At 44.5% G+C, this 22,518-nt stretch overlaps 1 protein-coding gene and 1 long non-coding RNA gene across 3 annotated transcripts in view; one reads left to right on the top strand and one right to left on the bottom strand.

Annotated features, from left to right (window-relative positions):
* NALCN (sodium leak channel, non-selective) overlaps positions 1-22,518 on the bottom strand; it is a 1,068,865-nt gene that overhangs the window by 304,979 nt on the left and 741,368 nt on the right. The gene's annotated exons all lie outside the window — the stretch shown is intronic.
* Positions 10,256-19,106, top strand: LOC120995828. Of its 2 annotated transcripts, XR_005777680.1 has the most exons (5): positions 10,256-10,355; positions 18,371-18,498; positions 18,581-18,708; positions 18,792-18,919; positions 19,003-19,106. It is a non-coding gene; the product is annotated as an uncharacterized LOC120995828 (long non-coding RNA). The 2 variants fall into 2 exon arrangements; XR_005777679.1 differs by lacking the exon at positions 10,256-10,355 and having other exon boundaries at positions 17,745-18,498.

Raw genomic sequence — 22,518 nt, forward strand, 5'->3', positions numbered from 1 at the left:
TGACCGTGTTCATCTGAGGGGTTAGGTAATGGGGTATTTTTATAGAGCAGATTCTTACGGACGCGTTGATACCTAATATGTCAACTTTTTTTATTTATTTTAGTTTTACAAAATTATATTTTTGAAAAAAATAATTTGGTTTTAGTGTCTCAATTCTGAGAACCATAGTTTTTTTTCGATTGTCAGTGGCTAAATGGAATTAAAATTGGGGAAGGGGATTATATTTAGTACTCCATGGAAGTGTGGTACTCCCTGAAGCAACCGTCAATGCAGAGGCCCGGATGATCGGGGCACGTGTCACACTGAGTGGTGGTGTCCTTCCATATCCCCCTCCTGTGACACACTCTGCTTGGGACCATCCCTTCTTTCCAGTATGGGGGACCACACCTGGAAAGTGTTGGCCAGGGACGATCCGTGCGCCTCCAGTTCCTGAGGTACTTCGGCCTGCTCTTTCCCGGTCAGAAAAGATCAGGGCCTTGAGGACTGCCTCATAGAACTGGAGGAATTTCCCTGTGTTGCCAGCGCATCGGGACAGCACAAAAGAGTTGTACAAGGCAACCTGTACCAAGTAGACCGCAACTTTTTTGTACCATGCCCGGGTTTTGCGCATGTCGTTATATGGCTTGAGGACTTGATCAGAGAGAACAACTCCTCCCATATACCGATTGTAGTCGACGATACAATCAGGCTTGAGGACCGTTGCCGCGGTACCTCGCACAGGTACAGGGGTGATGCCATTACCTTGAATTGTGGACAGTACAAGGACATCCCTCTTGGCATGGGTCTCACCCCTGGGGATAGGTACCTGGAGGGGGTGGGTAGGGAGGCCACATTGATTTTTCCGCATGGTCCCACAAGCGGACTTTGATCTGGCGGCGAGGGACTGGAACAAGGGGATACTAGTATAAAAGTTATCCACGTACAGGTGGTAACCCTTATCTAGCAGTGGGTGCATAAGGTCCCACACAAGTTTCCCGCTAACACCCAGAGTGGGGGGACATTCTGGGGGTTCAATACGGGAATCTCGCCCCTCGTACACATGAAACTTGTAAGTGTACCCTGAGGTACTCTCACAAAGTTTGTACAGCTTAACGCCATACCTCGCCCACTTAGAGGGAACATACTGGTGGAAAATGAGTCTCCCCTTGAAAGCAATGAGAGACTCATCAACCACAACCTCCCTTCCAGGTACATAGGCCTCCAAAAATTTGGCCCCTAAGTGATCGATAATCGGCCTGATTTAGCATAATGCAGGCATTTCCGAATGGCCTCAAACTGGGTACGTGTCATGGCTGTACTGTAAAGTGGGGTTTGGTAGAGGACGTCCCCACTCCAGTAATGCCTGACACTGGGTTTTCTGACTAGGCCCATGTGTAGCACGAGGCCCCAAAACGTCCTCATCTCGGCTGCACTGACCGGAGTCCAGCCACTGGACCTAGCCAAAAAGGAGCCCAGGTGTTGAGTAATGAACCTTTGGGCGTAAAAGTTTGTTTGCTCCACCATCAGATTCGCAAAGTGGTCACTGAAAAAAAGACTAAAATAGTCATATTCAGTGAAGCCCACTTTGGGAATCTGGATTCCTGATTGGCCAACAGTATCAGGAATCACAGGCTCAAAATCCTCTGGGGTACACCATGCAAGTTCACCGGTAGGGGCCGGAAAACTAGTACGAGCCCCAGAGCTGCTCGTACTAGTGTGGGCCACAGTGTCCCTAGCATGGCGGTCCCCATTGCTCCGCCTGGCGGCGTCTCCGCCGCCTTGTGGGCTCAGCATCATCGCTAGATGATAAGGAGGACGCGGATGACAAGAGGAAAGTGGAGTCATCCTCGTCCTCACTGGGGCTTTCGGATTCGGAGGGAAGCAGGGCGAATGCCTCCTCGGCCGAGAACGTCCAGCGGGCTATAGGGGAGTATGTGTGTGTGTGCATATAAAACTTTATTCAGTGTGCGTGTGTGTGTGGGGGACAGGTGTTCACGTACTTTGCCCTACACCTAACAGAAAAAAAATTATATAAATAACAAAAAAAATTAAATTCCCAAAAAGAGTAAAAAATTAATAAATAAAAAAAAATTAAGATTCAAACACGCTGATCAGTGGTACAAAGCTGATCAGCGATGGGGTGGGCGATGCGCTAACAGTGGCCGGACGTTAAGAGTGCTGGCCACAGTCAGTGCATGCAAAAAATGTGTGTGGGGGGGCGGGGGGACAAGCTGCAGCACCCCTGGGGGGTTAGGGTCACACAGCTGAGTGCTGAGGACCCCAGACACCCGATCCGGGTGCTACAACACAATAAAAAAAAAAAAATTTCCCTAACTCTCCCTCACTATCGGGGAGAGGAGCTCTGGCAATTCAAATTTGTCGGTCCGCCTGCCCACCTGCCCAGCCAATCAGAAGCGATCCAGGATCGCAGGACGGTGATTGGTGGTGTATTATCACACCACCGATCACTGTCCTATTCCGGGTTATCGATTCACCAGAGACCCGAATAACCCGGAAACGCAGCAAACCGCAGGTCTGAATTGACCTTCGGGTTGCTGCGATCGCCGACAAGGGGGGTCACAGGACCCCTCTGGGCATTGTACCAAATTGCCTGCTCAATGATTTGAGCAGGCACCTTGTTCAGATCACCGCCCGCCACATGGCGGTGATCGGAACTACACAGGGTGTACCTGTACGCCCTGTGTCCTTAAGTGTCTGTGCGCCCTGTGTCTGTAAGAGGCTAAAAAAGTGGGTTTTGGAAATTTTCGTAAAAATTTTAAAATTTGCTTCTAAAATTCTAAGCCTTATAAGATCCTAAAAAATAAAACTACATTTACAAAATGATACAAACATGAAAGGGAACATATTGGGAATGTAAGGTAATAACTCTTATGATGTATCACTATCTGCCTTAAAAGCAGAGAAATTCTAATTACGAAAGTTGCACATTTTTTCAAATTTTCGGTAAATTTGGGATTTTTTTATTATTAAAGGTGAATTATATCGACTAACATTTTTCACTATCATGAAATACAAGGTGTCGCAAGAAAAAAATCTCAGAATGGCTTGGATAAGTAAAAGCATTCCGAAGTTATCACCACATAAAGTGACACGTCAAGTTTCCAAAAAACGGCCTGGTCCTTCTTGTTTATTGTATTTTTATATTTGTGTAACTCCATCTAGATGTACAACGCAATGGAATTAACCCGTAGGATACCAGAGCCATACATGTATGGCACTGGGAACAGGGTCACAAATACCAGCGCCGTACAGCTACGGAGCTCTGATTGGGCGGTCACTGATAGCCGGACCCCTGCTGTATGCGCTGGCCTTGGTGAAAACACAGATGCCGATGCATTAACCCTCGCACTGCCGCGGTCAGTGCTGACCGTGGCATGTGCGGTATCCTGCCAGGTGTCCATTGGGTCCCCTCGCTGCTGTGACGGGGACCCAATGGCTTGGACGGCAGCCAGATGCCTTCTTTAGGTATCGTGTCTGCCTTCTCTGTATGCCTGTGAGACCAAGCCCCCTGGATCTCACAGGCAAGCTGGCTGAAGTGTATTACACTGATAATACACTTACAGCCAATGCATTACAATACAGAAGTATTGTAAGGCCTCCTGCACACAACTGTTTTTTTCCCCCGTTTTTTGCATTCCGTATACAGAACCATTAATTTCAATGGTTCCGCAAAAAAACTGAATGTACTCCGTATGCATTCCGTTTCCATATTTCTGTTTTTCCGTTCCGTTGAAAGATAGAACATGTACTATTATTGCCCACAAATCACGTTCCGTGGCTCCATGCAAGTCAATGGGTCCGCAAAAGGAACACATACAGAATGTACTCCGTATGTCTTCCGTATCCGTTTTTGCGGAACCATCTATTGAAAATGTTATGCCCAGCCCAATTCTTTCTATGCAATTACTGTATAATGTATATGCCATACGGAAAAACAGAACGGAAACACAACGAAAACTAAAACGGAGCAACGGATCCCTGAAAAACGGATCACAAAACACTGAAAAGCCATACGGTCGTGTGCAGGAGACCTAATGCATTGGCAATGGCTGCACTCTGGAGGGGCGTAACTAAGCAACTACCTGGTCTTCACTAAGCCTCTGATGGTGAGGATAGGATTGAACTGTTAGGGTAGTTGCCAGGTGCCACTCCAGAGCAGTCCCCGAGTCAGTGGCAGCTGACCAGGTGGTCAGAGTACCCGGTGCAAGCACCGAGGGGATGTGCGTCGCCAGGAGGATCTGGGCCTGGCCGGGTCTGGACAAACAGCGATCAAGTAAGGTCAGTAAGTGAAGTTCAAGGTCAGAGGCAGGCGGCAAACAAACAAAGTCCATAAACAAAATTCGAGGTCAGAAGCAGGCGGCAAACAGGCAAAGTCCAAAAACAAAGTTCGAGGTCAGAAGCAGGCGCAAAACAGGCAAAGTCCAGGAGTTCAATAAGCAGGGTCCAGTACACAGTGACGCAGACAAGAGAAACACCTTTTCACTTGGAGATAGACAAGCTAGAGACCATGAGTTGCTCAGGCATCTTCCTGTGGTAGGAAGCTCCTTTAAATACAGTACCTGCTGCAATCCAGCCATAGGCTGGTGAGACAGAGGGCGTGTATGTGCTGCTTCATAGGTGAAGAGAGACACACCTATGCAAGCTCAAACACCAGTACAGGTCTCCAGCAGGAAGGAAACTCCTTGTTATCTGCTTCCCGTGCATGTCAGAACGGTGTGCAGGAGGGAAAGAGGGAGCCCGACGCCCCCGTGCCCGTGGTTAGGGGCAGCAGTGCTGGCATGGACCGCTGGGTTAACATTGTGTTGTCTCCAGATGGGCGTCTATGGTTTGGCTGATATCCCTAATAATGTTTCATGCTCTGTAACTGATCAGAGATTGGTTTACAGGGTAGTTACCTACAGTTTTGTTTTGTTCCTCTTGGAGGATAACTACAGTACATTGCACATTTCCACAAGTATCACCTGAGAGATTCCCTACACCAGGAGAATCAGCAGCATCCAAGAAAAGTGATAGTGATAATGTTCATGACCACATGAAAAAAAACTCTATTATAATTAAATAGTATTTCCAAAAGGGAATCTGTCACCAGTTTTATGTTGTCCTAACTAAGGGAATCATAAGTGACGTAACAAAATACTAAGTCACTTTCTTTAATTGACACAGCTGTTTTGACAAAAACTTGCATTGAACAGCTGTAGCGCATAATCATGAGTCCTGAATATTCATGAGCTCATGGCTCTTCCTACCACCTGCTGCTGATTCATATGGAAAAAACTTAATCAGAGGCAGGTGGGCGGGGAGAGCCGTGAGCTCATAAATATGGGGACGCATTGGCATGTACTGGAGCTATTAGGCTTCAATAGTGAGGTCAGCAGAAAACTGGTGACAAATTCCCCTTAAGAGGAGAATGTCAGTAAATATTTCTTATTAGGGACTGATCAGGGCACCTCTATATGAGCTAGAAGAGAGACACTCTGCATGGGCAGCTCCCATCCTGGTGACATCAAGCTCATATTACAAGAATGGTCATTTATTTCAATGGCAGCCATGTAATGCTAAATTTCTCCTGCAGTGGCCAGTTCTATGGATGTACCAAGATGATGGTGCCAGGAGCAAGGGCTGCATTCTGAAAGAGGTTGTTTTCGGATAAGAACAACATAATAATAATAATAATAATAATAATAATAATAATAATAATAATAATAAAAATAATAATAAAACATACAATAAGCCAATGCATTCAGGGGAAAACAGTAACCTACATGAAATAATAATTCATCCAAGAGAATAAAATCAGCAAAACTATACACAGACTGCATGCACAATAGCTTATCCATAAATGTACAGATTAAATCTTTAATACCATAATATCGCTCAGCATAGGTTCTATTAATCATTTCAATGGTTACTAGTGATTGTTATAGAGTTCAATAGCAGGATTCGGTACACAGGAAGGCAGACAAGATAAACACCTTTGCACAGGGACTAGACAAGCTAGACACTGAGGTTGCTCAGGCAACTTCCTGTAGTAGGAAGTGCCTTTAAATACATCCGGCCATTGGCTGCTGAGACAGAGGGCGTGTATGTGTTGCCACATAGGAAAGAGAGACACACCCATGCAAGCTTCAGCAGCAGTGCAAGTTTCCAGCAGCAAGGAAAAACTGGCATGGATCACATGTAGCAGAGTTAAGTTAGTTGCTGCCAGTGTTTGTCAGCTGGGCGGCAGAAGGGAAAAGAGGGAGCCCGGCGCCCGTGCCTGCTGATAGGGGCAGCGGCGCCGACACAGGCCGCTGGGCTAACAGTGAATATAGTGCCTGATTATAATCAAAGCCAACATTTCAGTGTTTTCAGCAATCAAATAAATTGTTCTTTTGCTCATTGCTTAGAATGCAAACATTGATTAGATGCAACGAAAGGTAAATGTAATTCTTTAAGTATGCAATAAACCAACAGAAAATGAACATGCAATGCTAAGAATCGGTATCAAAATCACTTTACTTATTTCCAGGTAGCAATTCACGCATTGCCCATATTTTAATGGATGGCATAATTGAACAAAGAAGAATAGAATTGATGTAACACAAAGAAAATGTAATTACTAAAGATGTGACAGAAAGAGGAGATATCACAGGAAATCAAATACAGCATTTCAAGGCTGAATAGAAATGTTAGAAATGTTTTTTTTATTTTTTTATAGAATGCCGCTTCATAGACACTAACAAAAGATGATAATGGAAATGTTAGCACATTATAATTGTTTACCCTTTGTATCTTCACCTGGAAATTAGGAACAAGGATTGAATTCCCAAGATGGTAATAAGCTATTGTAGGCTTAAATACTTCCAACTACTGCAGCTACCAACTGCTATATGCTTCCTCCTTGGCATTCTAAGACATGTGCTGTTGTTTGGAACCTAAATTGGAGCTATCTTATTCAAAAAAAATAGAGAGAGCAAAACTAACATGAGCAAGTGTAAAAAATATCTTGTACTGACCACCTTCAGTTGATCCCAATGTATACAAGCAGAACTGCTGCAGTCTGGCTGACAACTATGCTCCCAGGTTCCACTCTGCCACAGCATATTGTGTTACGTATAGGGTATTGTTGCGGGTATTGAAATTTCGATACCCAATCAATACTTTTGTCCTGGTATTGATACGATACCGGGATTTCAATTTTTTCGATACTGGGCTGCGCTGCTGCGCAGTCTAGTATCTCTGAACATGAGTGCGCTGCTGTCGGCGCACTCATGTTCTCTCAGCAGCACAGGGGAGAAGGAAGCTGTCTCTCCCTCCCCCCTGTGCTGCTGCTGCCACCAATGAATGGAGAGAGGGGCGGAGGAGGGGCGGGCGCACTGCGCCACCAATGATAGGACTTTTCCTACACAGAGCGGTGCCCAGCGATGTCCCTGCACTTACCATTATTCCTGGGCGCCGCTCCGTTCACCCGCAGTGCCCCATTACTGTCTCCTCTCCTGCTCCTATCGGAGCAATGGGGAGGAGACATCAGCTTCTCTAGTGGGTGTTCCTTCTCCCTGGCTGTAGCGCTGTCCAATCGCAGCGCAGGGAGAAGGAACGCCCACTAGAGAAGCTGATGTCTCCTCCCCATCGCTCCGATAGTAATTAGCATGTGGAGCAGGAGAGGAGACAGTAATGGGGCACTGCGGGCGAACGGAGCGGCGCTCAGGAATAATGGTAAGTGCAGGGACATCTCTGGGCGCCTCTCTGTGTAGCCTAATACTTAGTCTGGACTCATATAAAGAAGTATTTAACACATAATACAGGAGGCGGGTGCCGGCAGCAGAATCGCATTTCCAGCACCCTGCCCCTGACAGGGAGCTGCGATCAGCGGCAGTTAACCCCTTAGATGCGGCACCTGAGGGGGTTAACTGCCGCTGATCTGCCAGTACCCACCTCCTGTATTAAGGGGTAATTATCATTGGTGGCGCAGTGCGCCCCCCCCCCTTAAAATCATTGGCACAGTGCCCCCTCCCCCCATTATTAAAATCATTGGTGGCAGTTGCCACAGGGTCCTCTCCCCTCCCCCTCATTGGTGGTGCAGTGGCAGCTTCTGATCGGAGCCCCAGCAGTGTAATCCTGGGGCTCCGATCGGTTACCATAGCAGCCAGGACGCTACTGAAGGCTGTGTGCACAGAGCACAGAGCAGCAGGGACAGTGTGAAGTCCTATTCACCCTGATAGAGCTCTATCAGGGTGAATAGGATAAGGGATGAAAGATCCCAGGTTCTGGCCCCTAAGGGGGGAAATAGTTATTAAATAAAATGTGTAAAGAAAAAATAAAAAGTTTAAAAAAAAACACACCAAAATATTAAGTATGAATCACCCCCTTTCTCAATTTAACATATAAAATGTATAAACAATAAATAAACATATTACATATCGCCACATCAGAAAAGTCCAAACTATTAAAATAGAAAAAAAATCAATGCGGTGAACGCCGGAACAGAAAAAATAAGTAAAAACTGTGCGATTCGCCATTTTTTTAAATGCGGAATGCATTTGGCTTTTTTGGTTTATTTTTTCGCGTGGTATCGAATGGTATCAAGTATCGCAATACTTTTGTATGGTATCGGAACCGAATCAAAAATTTGGTATCGCAACAACTCTAGTTACGTACACTGCTTATTACAACAGAGTTTTCATACACTAAGGGTCCATTCACACGTCCGTTGTTTCTTTCCTGATCTGTTCCGTTTTTTGCTGAACAGATCTGGACCAGATCTGGACCCATTCATTTTCAATGGGTCCTGAAAAAAATCAGACATTGAGCTGTCCGTTTTTTTCCAGGACCCATTGAAAATGAATGGGTCCAGATCTGGTCCAGATCTGTTCAGCAAAAAACGGAACAGATCAGGAAAGAAAAAACGGACGTGTGAATGGACCCTTAAAGGGGTTTTCTGGTTTTAATGATTTTTAAGCAAGTGTCCACAATCTGCCTGTTGAAACAGAAGATTCATACTTACCAGCTCCAAAATGCTCCAGTTCTCCACTGCCTCTATCTTCCAGTCCCCGCACTGTTTGCATCTGGTGGTATATGGGCATGGATGCATGCACCTCTCCAGCCAATGACTGGCTTCAGTGGTGACATGATGCTTGTGGCCACATCACTGCTAAAGGCAGTCATTGGCTGGAGCAGTGCATGTTCAGTGCATGGAAACCAGAAGATGGAAGCAGCACAGAGGACCGGAGAGGTCTGGAGCAGGTAACTATGAATATTCTAGTTAGGCAGGAAGGCTGCGGGCACATGCTTAAAAATCATGACCTTTAAAGGGGTTGTCACATCTGAACAACCCCTTCTGAGAATGAATCAGTAAGGACTGTAATTTGTGAGTCCGAAACGCGTAGATTGTATACTACTGTCCTGTGTATGGAAAACTTTTAAACCGCTGGAATAAAGAAATTGGATTTTTAGAAGCTGGACCTTCTGTTTTCTTCATAATACAAGTCAGCAGCTGATCCAGGCTGCGTCCGTGCTTCTGGGAGTTGTTTTTTAGGTGAGCGCTGCTACCTTTGTAAGCCCTAGTGATCTACTGATTGCTGCCGGTTTGGCTACTCAGAGCTCCAACAGTCATTTGTAATTGTGTACCGAAATCACATACTGAATAATAAAAAGTAAATATCAGTAGCCGACGTTATAACACATGACCGACACCCCAGGGTGTACAAAAGATAGGGCAAATCAATCCTACCTAGGATGAATTTCCAGATGGAATCCCAATTAATTGTTAGTCCAGGCCACAGTCAGGGGCGTAACGATCGCGGTCGCAGAGAGTGCGACTGCGACCGGGCCCGGCGGGAGGGGGGGCCCGCCGCCCGCTGCAGAGTGCTTGCGGCGGCAGGCGGGCCCTGCGAAACTGATCTGTGCGACTGTGCTTGATTCACCTGCGCTGCCTGTGTGCACCGTTCTCCCTCACTCAGCTGCTGCCGCTCCTCTGCCGGGCCCTCCCTCAAGCTACACACGCCCACAATACGCCCACAATACACCCACATGACCACGGCCGCGTGACCCGTCCCTCCGCTCACGCGAGATGAGAGTCTCTGACCGTCTGACGTCAGGAGGACTCAGGAGAGTAGACTCTAGGCGCACAGGCGCCGCAAAAGCCCGCCAGAACAGATTTAAAAGAGGCAGAGCCCCGCCCCCCAGCAGTGTGTGCCTGTGCCAGCACAGATTAGAGGGCTCAGGGCGCGATTCTCCGAGGAAGAAAGAAGAGGACCGACCGACCAACCGACCGACAGACAGACACCAAGGGCGAGCGCTGGGCATTGCAGCAGAAGTACTGCACTCCAGGACCATCTTCTCCTGCCTCACTGCCTGCTGGACTGGTCTATAGACTGGTAGGTAGTATTAGTAATGCAATGATTCATCCATGTTGTCCCCTGATCATCCATCCATCCGCCACACACCCCCTGAATTCAGACATTATTATCGTCTGAAATCAGGGCTGGAGTGGGGCCGATGGATGGATCATCAGTGGACGGTAATAATTATCCGTACCGTACCCACTGTATATCATGAAAAATACCCATTTAACCACCTCCGGACCGCTGTACGCACAGACGCGTCCTGGAGGTGGTTGATTCATTCCGAGTGGACGCATATACGCGTCATCTCGCGAGACGCGAGATTTCCTGTGAACGCGCGCACACAGGCGCGCGCGCTCACAGGAACGGAAGGTAAGAGAGTTGATCTCCAGCCTGCCAGCGGCGATCGTTCGCTGGCAGGCTGGAGATGTGTTTTTTTTAACCCCTAACAGGTATATTAGACGCTGTTTTGATAACAGCGTCTAATATACCTGCTACCTGGTCCTCTGGTGGTCCCCTTTGTTTGGATCGACCACCAGAGGACACAGGTAGCTCAGTAATAAGTAGCACCAAGCACCACTACACTACACTACACCCCCCCCGTCACTTATTAACCCCTTATTAGCCCCTGATCACCCCTGATCACCCCATATAGACTCCCTGATCACCCCCCCTTGTCATTGATCACCCCCCTGTAAAGCTCCATTCAGATGTCCGCATGATTTTTACGGATCCACTGATAGATGGATCGGATCCGCAAAACGCATCCGGACGTCTGAATGAAGCCTTACAGGGGCATGATCAATGACTGTGGTTATCACCCCATATAGACTCCCTGATCACCCCCCTGTCATTGATTACCCCCCTGTAAAGCTCCATTCAGACGTCCGCATGATTTTTACGGATCCACTGATAGATGGATCGGATCCGCAAAACGCATCCGGACGTCTGAATGAAGCCTTACAGGGGCATGATCAATGACTGTGGTGATCACCCCATATAGACTCCCTGATCACCCCCCTGTCATTGATTACCCCCCTGTCATTGATTACCCCCCTGTAAAGCTCCATTCAGATGTCCGCATGATTTTTACGGATGCACTGATAGATGGATCGGATCCGCAAAACGCATCCGGACGTCTGAATGAAGCCTTACAGGGGCATGATCAATGACTGTGGTTATCACCCCATATAGACTCCCTGATCACCCCCCTGTCATTGATTACCCCCCTGTAAAGCTCCATTCAGACGTCCGCATGATTTTTACGGATCCACTGATAGATGGATCGGATCCGCAAAACGCATCCGGACGTCTGAATGAAGCCTTACAGGGGCATGATCAATGACTGTGGTGATCACCCCATATAGACTCCCTGATCACCCCCCTGTCATTGATTACCCCCCTGTCATTGATTACCCCCCTGTAAAGCTCCATTCAGATGTCCGCATGATTTTTACGGATGCACTGATAGATGGATCGGATCCGCAAAACGCATCCGGACGTCTGAATGAAGCCTTACAGGGGCATGATCAATGACTGTGGTGATCACCCCATATAGACTCCCTGATCACCCCCCTGTCATTGATTACCCCCCTGTCATTGATTACCCCCCTGTAAAGCTCCATTCAGATGTCCGCATGATTTTTACGGATCCACTGATAGATGGATCGGATCCGCAAAACGCATCCGGACGTCTGAATGAAGCCTTACAGGGGCATGATCAATGACTGTGGTGATCACCCCATATAGACTCCCTGATCACCCCCCTGTCATTGATTACCCCCCTGTCATTGATTACCCCCCTGTAAAGCTCCATTCAGATGTCCGCATGATTTTTACGGATGCACTGATAGATGGATCGGATCCGCAAAACGCATCCGGACGTCTGAATGAAGCCTTACAGGGGCATGATCAATGACTGTGGTTATCACCCCATATAGACTCCCTGATCACCCCCCTGTCATTGATTACCCCCCTGTAAAGCTCCATTCAGACGTCCGCATGATTTTTACGGATCCACTGATAGATGGATCGGATCCGCAAAACGCATCCGGACGTCTGAATGAAGCCTTACAGGGGCATGATCAATGACTGTGGTGATCACCCCATATAGACTCCCTGATCACCCCCCTGTCATTGATTACCCCCCTGTCATTGATTACCCCCCTGTAAAGCTCCATTCAGATGTCCACATGATTTTTACGGATGCACTGATAGATGGATCCGATCCGCAAAACGCATCCGGACGTCTGAATGAAGCCTTACAGGGGCGTGATCAATGACTGTGGTTATCACCCCATATAGACTCCCTGATCACCCCCCTGTAAAGCTCCATTCAGATGTCCGCATGATTTTTACGGATGCACTGATAGATGGATCGGATCCGCAAAACGCATCCGGACGTCTGAATGAAGCCTTACAGGGGCGTGATCAATGACTGTGGTTATCACCCCATATAGACTCCCTGATCACCCCCCTGTAAAGCTCCATTCAGATGTCCGCATGATTTTTACGGATGCACTGATAGATGGATCGGATCCGCAAAACGCATCCGGACGTCTGAATGAAGCCTTACAGGGGCATGATCAATGACTGTGGTGATCAACCCATATAGACTCCCTGATCACCCCCCTGTCATTGATCACCCCCCCTGTCATTGATCACCCCCCCCCCTGTCATTGATCACCCCCCCACCTGTCATTGATCACCCCCCCACCTGTCATTGATCACCCCCCTGTCATTGATCACCCCCCTGTCATTGATCACCCCCCTGTCATTGATCACCCCCCTGTCATTGATCACCCTCTGTAAGGCTCCATTCAGACATTTTTTTGGCCCAAGTTAGCGGATTTTTTTTTTTTTTTTCTTACAAAGTCTCATATTCCACTAACTTGTGACAAAAAATAAAATCTCACATGAACTCCCCATACCCCTCACGGAATCCAAATGCGTAAAATTTTTTAGACATTTATATTCCAGACTTCTTCTCACGCTTTAGGGCCCCTAGAATGCCAGGGCAGTATAAATACCCCACATGTGACCCCATTTCGGAAAGAAGACACCCCCAGGTATTCCGTGAGGGGCATATTGAGTCCATGAAAGATTGAAATTTTTGTCCCAAGTTAGCGGAACGGGAGACTTTGTGAGAAAAAAATAAAAAATATCAATTTCCGCTAACTTGTGCCAAAAAAAAATAAATTTCTATGAACTCGCCATGCCCCTCATTGAATACCTTGGGGTGTCTTCTTTCCAAAATGGGGTCACATGTGGGGTATTTATACTGCCCTGGCATTCTAGGGGCCCCAAAGCGTGAGAAGAAGTCTGGTATCCAAATGTCTAAAAATGCCCTCCTAAAAGGAATTTGGGCCCCTTTGCGCATCTAGGCTGCAAAAAAGTGTCACACATCTGGTATCTCCGTTTTCAGGAGAAGTTGGGGAATGTGTTTTGGGGTGTCATTTTACATATACCCATGCTGGGTGAGATAAATATCTTGGTCAAATGCCAACTTTGTATAAAAAAATGGGAAAAGTTGTCTTTTGCCAAGATATTTCTCTCACCCAGCATGGGTATATGTAAAAAGACACCCCAAAACACATTCCCCAACTTCTCCTGAGTACGGAGATACCAGATGTGTGACACTTTTTTGCAGCCTAGGTGGGCAAAGGGGCCCATATTCCAAAGAGCACCTTTCGGATTTCACTGGTCATTTACCTACTCACCACACATTAGGGCCCCTGGAAAATGCCAGGGCAGTATAACTACCCCACAAGTGACCCCATTTTGGAAAGAAGAGACCCCAAGGTATTTCGTGATGGGCATAGTGAGTTCATGGAAGTTTTTATTTTTTGTCACAAGTTAGTGGAATATGAGACTTTGTAAGAAAAAAAAAACAAAAAAAAAAATCATTTTCCGCTAACTTGTGACAAAAAATAAAAAGTTCTATGAACTCACTATGCCCATCAGCGAATACCTTAGGGTGTGTACTTTCCGAAATGGGGTCATTTGTGGGGTGTTTGTACTGTCTGGGCATTGTAGAACCTCAGGAAACATGACAGGTGCTCAGAAAGTCAGAGCTGCTTCAAAAAGCGGAAATTCACATTTTTGTACCATAGTTTGTAAACGCTATAACTTTTACCCAAACCATTTTTTTTTTACCCAAACATTTTTTTTTTATCAAAGACATGTAGAACAATAAATTTAGAGCAAAATTTATATATGGATCTCGTTTTTTTTGCAAAATTTTACAACTGAAAGTGAAAAATGTCATTTTTTTGCAAAAAAATCGTTAAATTTGGATTAATAACAAAAAAATTAAAAATGTCAGCAGCAATGAAATACCACCAAATGAAAGCTCTATTAGTGAGAAGAAAAGGAGGTAAAATTCATTTGGGTGGTAAGTTGCATGACCGAGCAATAAATGGTGAAAGTAGTGTAGGTCAGAAGTGTAAAAAGTGGCCTGGTCTTTCAGGGTGTTTAAGCACTGGGGGCTGAGGTGGTTAAAAGAAATGGGTATTTTGACACTTGAGGCCACAAGGAGACACGTTATACTGTATGAATGCTGCCACTGACTCGGGGACTGCTCTGGAGTGGCACCTGGCAACTACCTGCAGCCAAGCCTATCCTCACCATCAGAGGCTCTAGTGAAGACCAGGTAGTTGCTTAGTCACGCCCCTCCAGAGTATAGCCAGTCAGTGGCGCAGTGGGTCCACACCCGCTGATCTGTAACAGTAACTGAGGCACTCCTGTTATTGTCTTGTACGTCTGTTACCTTGTATTAAAATTCCCTGGCCCTTGATCCATTTCGCCTGTTTTCTTTATGCCTGATGTCACAAAGGTGCGCTTAGGTCTCCGGCATGTGACGGGTCTGTAGGCTCAGTTCGGCTCAGGTTTGTAACAAATCTGTCCTTTTCGTTCTTCTGTACCAATAATGGAGTAGTGTCTCCCCAACAATTGGGGTGTGCCTCACTAGTGAGTTTTGTATTTCAGTTGGAAAAGAACTGTTTTATGCCATTGTTGCCGTTTTTTCAATCTCAAAGTCTTTAAAACTCAGGCAATTTTCATATTTAATTTGCAGATTAAATAAATTTGTGTCGCAGCAACTAACCTAATCCACCATAATGTCGTCTTACCATCATATGAGTGGCTCACAAAAACGCAAAAGAAAAAGGGAAGATGAGAAAAAAACTCAGAAACTCCCAAAAATAAGCAGCTATTTTTCACAGGCTGCTGGTGCTTCTGGTGGTTCTGCAACTACTGAGACCATAACTGGTCAGTGTGAGGACATAAGTGAGACTGAGAGACCTTCTACTAGTACAGTTATTGAAAGCTCTCAATCGTTGATGGAGGAGGATAGTATCCACAGTGAAACATGTAGCTTCAGTCCTAGCATTGAAGAAGTGGAGCCGCATACAAGTGCCAGTATATCTGAAGTACAAGAAAGTTTAGAAAGTGAAGATGCTGGCACTGTCTGTATAGAACGTACTTTACTTGGAGAAAAGTATGTTACAGATAGGGGACATTTTCCCATTACAATAAAAGACCCCAACATAAAAAAATTTATTCTTTCTAATGGCCCCTGCAGACCTAACGGGCCATTTCCCAGAGATAACGATAACAGGTGTTTCTCTGAGAAGTACTATGACAGAATTACAAAAGCAGGCCATAAGATTCCTGTCATGTGGTTATGCTACTCTCCAAAGCTAAACGTTGCTTATTGCGAGCCATGCTGGTTATTTGGTGATCGTAAAAGATTAGGCTTTGAACCTGCATGGGCTAAAGGAATAAAAAAATGGCAAAGGCTCTCAGCAAAAATACAGATTCATGAAGCTTCCCAAGCTCACATGGACGCTTGTATTGTGTATGATCAATGGAGGAGAAAAAAAAACATAGATGCAGAGACTGAAAGACAAATTTTAAAAGAGAAAAACTTTTGGCGACAAGTCCTTCATCGAATAACCAATGTGACCTTAACCATGGCAATGTCTAATCTAGCTTTCCGTGGTCATGTCGAAAAAATAGGCGAGAGTAATAATGGCAACTTTCTCTCTATTGTAGAGCTGCTCGCAGAATATGACCATGTTTTGAAGGAGCTACTCCAGTTACCGCAGGGGACAGCTAAATACCTAAGCCCCAAAATACAAAATGAAATAATAGATATCCTTTCAAAAAAAGTAGAAGAAGGCATTGTGAGTGAAATTAAAGCCTCCAATTTTTATTCAATAATTATGGACACAACACAAGATGTTTCTAAAGTTGACCAATTAAGTCAAATATTCCGATATGTGACTGTAAGCAGAGACAAAACCCAAAGGGCAACTGCTATAGCTATACAAGAAGCATTTTTAGGTTTTCATGTCGTAGAAGACCCTAGTGCTGCAGGACTTGAAAATGACATTATAAAATGTATAGAAAGTAGAGGTTTACAGCTATCAAAATGTCGGGGGCAGGGTTATGATGGTGCTGCCACCATGAGTGGAGTATACTCGGGTGTTCAAACTCGCATTCAAAAGAAAGAAAGAAATGCCTTGTACATTCACTGTGCAGCCCACAACCTTAATTTAGTTCTACAAGATGCCGTGAGCCACGTACCTGAGGTGTCAAGATTTTTTGAGGTGATACAGAGTTTGTATGTTTTTTTTGGAGAAAGTATCACCCGATGGTCTGTTCTTCAGTCACTAACCACTGAATCCTCTGTGACCCTAAAAAGACTGTGCCCAACACGATGGTCATCCCGTTATGACTCGCTGCTTGCCCTACGCTTTCGGTTTGTTGATGTCCTTAAAGCACTGTCTAAATTAATATTGACTTCGACCAAAAGTAAAGAGAGGGAAGAGGCCAGGGTCCTTAGGAATAAAATTGAATCTTTTGAGTTTGTCTTCCTACTTGTTCTACAGAGTAAAGTTCTGGAGCATATAAATGCAATATCAAAGGTTCTGCAGTCAGAACATATGGATCTGTGCAATGCAGCCCATTTAATTCATAATGCCATTGAAGCTCTTAGCAGCTACAGGAAGCAATTTGAAGATGCTAAAACAACAGCTATCAAACTTGCTGAGAAGTGGGGAATTCCTGCAATGTTTGTAATTAAAAGAGTGCCCAAAGTAAAGCGCCATAGTGGGGAGCTATGTTTGGACGAAAGACTGCAAGACCCAGAGAAGAGATTTAAAACTACTATTTTTTATGCTACTTTAGATGTAATAACATCCCAGTTATCAAGCAGATTTGGTAGCATGAACACTGTAGTTGAAAGATTTCGGATCATTCAGCCACGTGTGCTGGCGACTGAATCAGAGGATAACTTGTTTCAAGCTGCACTGCAATTTCAGCATTATTACCAAGATGATATATCTTCCGATTTCGCAGGGCAATTGGTTAGTTTTCGGAGCGCACTGCAAAATGAGATCTCTGAGCTCCACACAGTTAAAGATTTGGCACACCTGCTTATAATTGACAATGCTGCTTTGTCATCTACCCTACCGGATGTATGTACAGCTTTAATACTTTTCCTCACATTACCAGTGACGGTGGCATCTGCAGAAAGATCATTTTCCAAATTATCTCTGATTAAAAATTACTTGAGAAACAGCATGTCACAACAACGGCTTTCTGGCCTTGCCCTTCTAAGCATTGAGAATGAAAGAGCAAGAAAACTGGACATTCCAGCTATTGTTGACAAATTTGCTGAGTCTAAAGCGAGACGGCGCAACTTCTAGTAATATGTATTTTGCGTAAGTGAGCAGTTTGTTGGGTACAGGGAGTTATATTATCAAAGTTCATACTAACCCAGTTCAATTTATTCAACTTTGGTTGTACTAAACAGTTAACTAGTTTGGTTCTATTTTAGCTGCCTTCTTTTTGGTAACAATGATGCAGATTAATAAACAATTCTGATGTTGTTAGACTCTAAAACACAACGACCGCCTTTGAACTATTTGAATACAGCACTGGTTTCTGCACAACAAAAGCTTAATATCAAAAAGAAGGCAGATGTTACCAACATCAAAAATACTTAACATAATTACTAAATGCTACCATCTCCTTTCCTACAGTGAGAACAAATTGGTTCCTTTCTACTTGATGCCTCCTCGTTGGACCTGGCTGGTTAATTTTGATGTTTCATTTGGATTTCTGTTCTGGTTGAGAAGCACAACTCGTGCTTATTCACAATCAAATTTTGGTAAGTAAAAAATTTATATAATTTTATATTTAACATATCTAATTATGCAACTTAATAAATGCTACCATCTCCTTTCCTACAGTGAGAACAAATTGGTTCCTTTCTACTTGATGCCTCCTCGTTGGACCTGGCTGGTTAATTTTGATGTTTCATTTGGATTTCTGTTCTGGTTAAGAAGCATGACTCGTTCCTTTTCACATTCAAATTTTGGTAAGTAAAAAAATGTATATAATTTTATATTTAACATATCTAATTATGTCACTTAATAAATGCTACCATCTCCTTTCTTACAGTGAGAACAAATTGGTTCCTTTCTACTTGATGCCTCCTCGTTGGACCTGGCTGGTTAATTTTGATGTTTCATTTGGATTTCTGTTCTGGTTAAGAAGCATGACTCGTTCCTTTTCACATTCAAATTTTGGTAAGTAAAAAAATGTATATAATTTTATATTTAACATATCTAATTATGTCACTTAATAAATGCTACCATCTCCTTTCTTACAGTGAGAACAAATTGGTTCCTTTCTACTTGATGCCTCCTCGTTGGACCTGGCTGGTTAATTTTGATGTTTTATTTGGATTTCTGTTCTTGTTAAGAAGCACAACTCTTACTTATTCACAATCAAATTTCAGTAAGTAAAAAAATTTATTATATTTGAAATTCTTATCTAATTAGGCACCAAACTGACAGCCAATATTCTGTGATTATTATATTTTTTAATTGTAGGTGATTTACCAAGATATGGGTCAAGAAGCTTTATGCCTTATGTGGAGAATCTTTGTTCTGGAACGCTTTTAACATTTTTTTCTATATTTTATATGGTAACATTAAAAAAAAAAAATTAAAACCCCTATCTCCTTCTATTTAATATTCAACTACAACACTTTCAAACCGGGAGGGGGTGGAGTCTTGGCGGGGGTGGAGTCTTGGCGGGGGTGGAGTCTTGGCGGGGGTGGAGTCTTGGCGGGGGTGGAGTCTTGGCGGGGGGGCCCCAATTTAAAGTTTGCCCTGGGGCCCATAGAACTCTAGTTACGCCACTGGCCACAGTTATTCTCATCAGGCCCTCCTCCAATGTGCATCATGCAAGTCTCTGAGATCACTCAGGAATGTGGTCTTATCAGCACAACGGGGGATGGGTACTACATTTACAAGGCACATCATTACACAGAATGGTTATAATAAAAGGGGACAGAATTAAAGGGACAGAACCAATCAGTACTTTTTTTTTTTTAAATCCTTTATTATTTTCTGGAACAAATATACAAATTTTCATATCAACCAGTTAAAATTTACAAATATACTTTATACAAGTTAATACACTTGTTCCTTTTAACTCACCCCATCCCTTTTGCTTCCCTGCTGCGGGGTCCATCCGCATTTTAATAACTACCTTAACTTCTGTTTCCAGAAATTCCAAATATAAGGGATCCTGGGGGCATGAAGCGAGTAAGGGAGCCTGCCCCCGCAGGAGCCATCACTCCAATTTCCTTGTCATTCTTCTATAGGCCTCAATAGTGTCTAGCCGAGCCCTCCATTCATTAAAGCTAGGACTATTCTTCGTACCCCAATATTTAATTATCAAGGCCTTTGCGACCATAAAACTTTCCATGCTAACTCGTAGTTGGTAGGGGGTCAGTTCAGAGCGGGAGAAAAGACCCAATATTGCCTGTGTAAAACTTCGCTTCAACTTGATCTTATATCTTTTATATAGTTCCTCATAGATGCTGGTCCAATACCCCCACACTTCCGGACAATCCCATAGTAGGTGACTTAACTCCGCATTTTCTGACGAACATTTCCAGCACAGGTCCTTCCTTTCCTTGTATATCTTGGCGAGGAAGGAGGGGGAGTAGTATAGGCGGTGAACAATCTTGAACTGTATCAATCTGTATTTCTGAGAGATCGATACTTTTTTTATGTTTTGATATACTGTACGATATCCCATTCCAAGCTGTTCCCCTCACCCAATTCAGCTTCCTAGCCTCCCTCACTTTTAAATGTGGTTATTTCACCCAAACAGTCCCGGAGTTTATGATATATTTGAGAGAGTGTAAGTTGAGTATCCTTAAATCTAAAACAATAGTCCAAAAAGGGGCTTGTCCTAATGGCCAATAAATTTTTGTCCTGAGTGCTCATATATGCGTGACTAATTTGTGCATACCTATATCTATCTACAAAGGATGGTATACCTTTTATTAGTGCATCTAAAGGAATAATATTACCATGTGATATTATATGAGTTAAGCGGTTAATTCCGCGTGAATTCCAATATTTATAGTCTACAATTGACTTAAATTCTTTTAAATTATAATTGTGCCAAAGTGGAGTAAAGTGTGTAGGGAATGTCTCACCCAATATTTTTTTTTATCTTATTCCAAACCTTGTTTAGTGTATCACTAATCAAACATTGTTTTTTCCTCATGTCCAAATGGCCAGTCTCCAAGACAGAAAAAATGTCCCCATATGGCCCCTGGAAATCCCTTGAAAGGATACCCAACGGCAAAGCGGCCTGACTTTCTGCCCTCCCCCTTCCCAAACACCACTTTATCTGTGCTGCAATATAATATCCCTGGAGGAATGGAAGGGAAAGGCCACCCCTTCTCTCCGATATACAAAGATATTTTTGCTTAATCCTAACCCTTCCCCTCCCCCAGATTAAGTCGTTCATCAATTTGTCCACTAACCCAAAAGTGGAGTCATCAATTCATATCGGGCATGCTGTCAAAGGGTATAATGCAATAGGGAGGACCACCATCTTAATCAATGCGATCCTTTCCTCCTGTGACAAAGGCAGCTTCTGCCAGGACCGGATCTTCTCCCTGATCCTATTAATCATAGGAGTTATATTTAAGGAGTTATATCGGGACAGGTCCGCGCTTATGCTGATACCCAGGTATCGGATGGAGTCATTTAATCCAAGAACCTTAATGCCTAAGGACCTATCAGGGGGCACTCGAACCAGAGGGAAAAGTTCAGATTTATCCCAGTTTACTTTATACCCCGATATCGCCCCATATTCTCTCAAGATATTCATTACAGGTGTAACGGCCTTCCATCCCTGCCTCAGAAATACGAGAATGTCGTCCGCGTATAGACTAATCCTATCTTCCTCTCCTCTCCCTCCAAATCCTACAATCTGACTAGACTGCCGGATTTTACAGGCGAGAGGTGCCAGAGCTAGAGCAAATATCAGAGGTGAAAGGGGACAACCCTGTCGAGTACCTAGCTGTAGGGGGAGCTGTTCCGAGTCAATCCCATTTATCTTAACCCTGGCCCTAGAATCTGAATAAAGTAACTGTATCCATTTAATGAAATGTTCGCCCAAGTTCATTTTATCCAAAGTCGCCCACAGGAAGGGCCACTCCACCCTGTCAAAGGCCTTCTCGGCATCCAAAGACAGGATGGAGCGATCCTCCCCCTCCCCAACATATACATTTAGAAAGGCCCTGCGGATATTAGATTGTATGTCTCGTTTTGGGATAAAACCCGTCTGATCCGGATGGATCAGACGGTGAACAACCCCCCTTAGTCTATTTGCGAGCACATTCGCTAGTATCTTGTAATCGGTGTTAAGTAGCGAAATAGGGCGATACGCCCCCACCTCTGTCTTATCTTTATCTTTCTTCAGGATTAAGGAAATGGAGGCTTCCCTCAAGGAGGGGGGAGTGAACCACTCCTCCAAGATTCATTAAACATTTGCAAAAGAAGAGGCAATACGGTTTTACGATATACTCTGTAAAATTCAAAGGGTATGCCATCCCTTCCCGGAGCCGTATTGCCCTTTATGCTGTCAACAGCTTTCTCCACCTCTTCAAGAGAGAGTGGCAAATTTAGTTTGGCACTATCTTGACCGGAGAGGCAAGGGAGTGCCATACCTTCAAAGAAAAGAGCCTGGGCCCCGTCATCCACCCCAAGGTCCAACCGATATACTTTAGTGAAGTGTTCTACGATTACAGTTTTGATTTTAAAGCTGTCATTAGTTAGTACACCCGTTGGAAGTTTTATTTGCTTTATTGGGA

The sequence above is a fragment of the Bufo bufo genome, chromosome 3 (genome assembly GCF_905171765.1).
Source record: "Bufo bufo chromosome 3, aBufBuf1.1, whole genome shotgun sequence".
In the NCBI taxonomy this organism is placed as follows: Eukaryota; Metazoa; Chordata; class Amphibia; order Anura; family Bufonidae; genus Bufo; species Bufo bufo.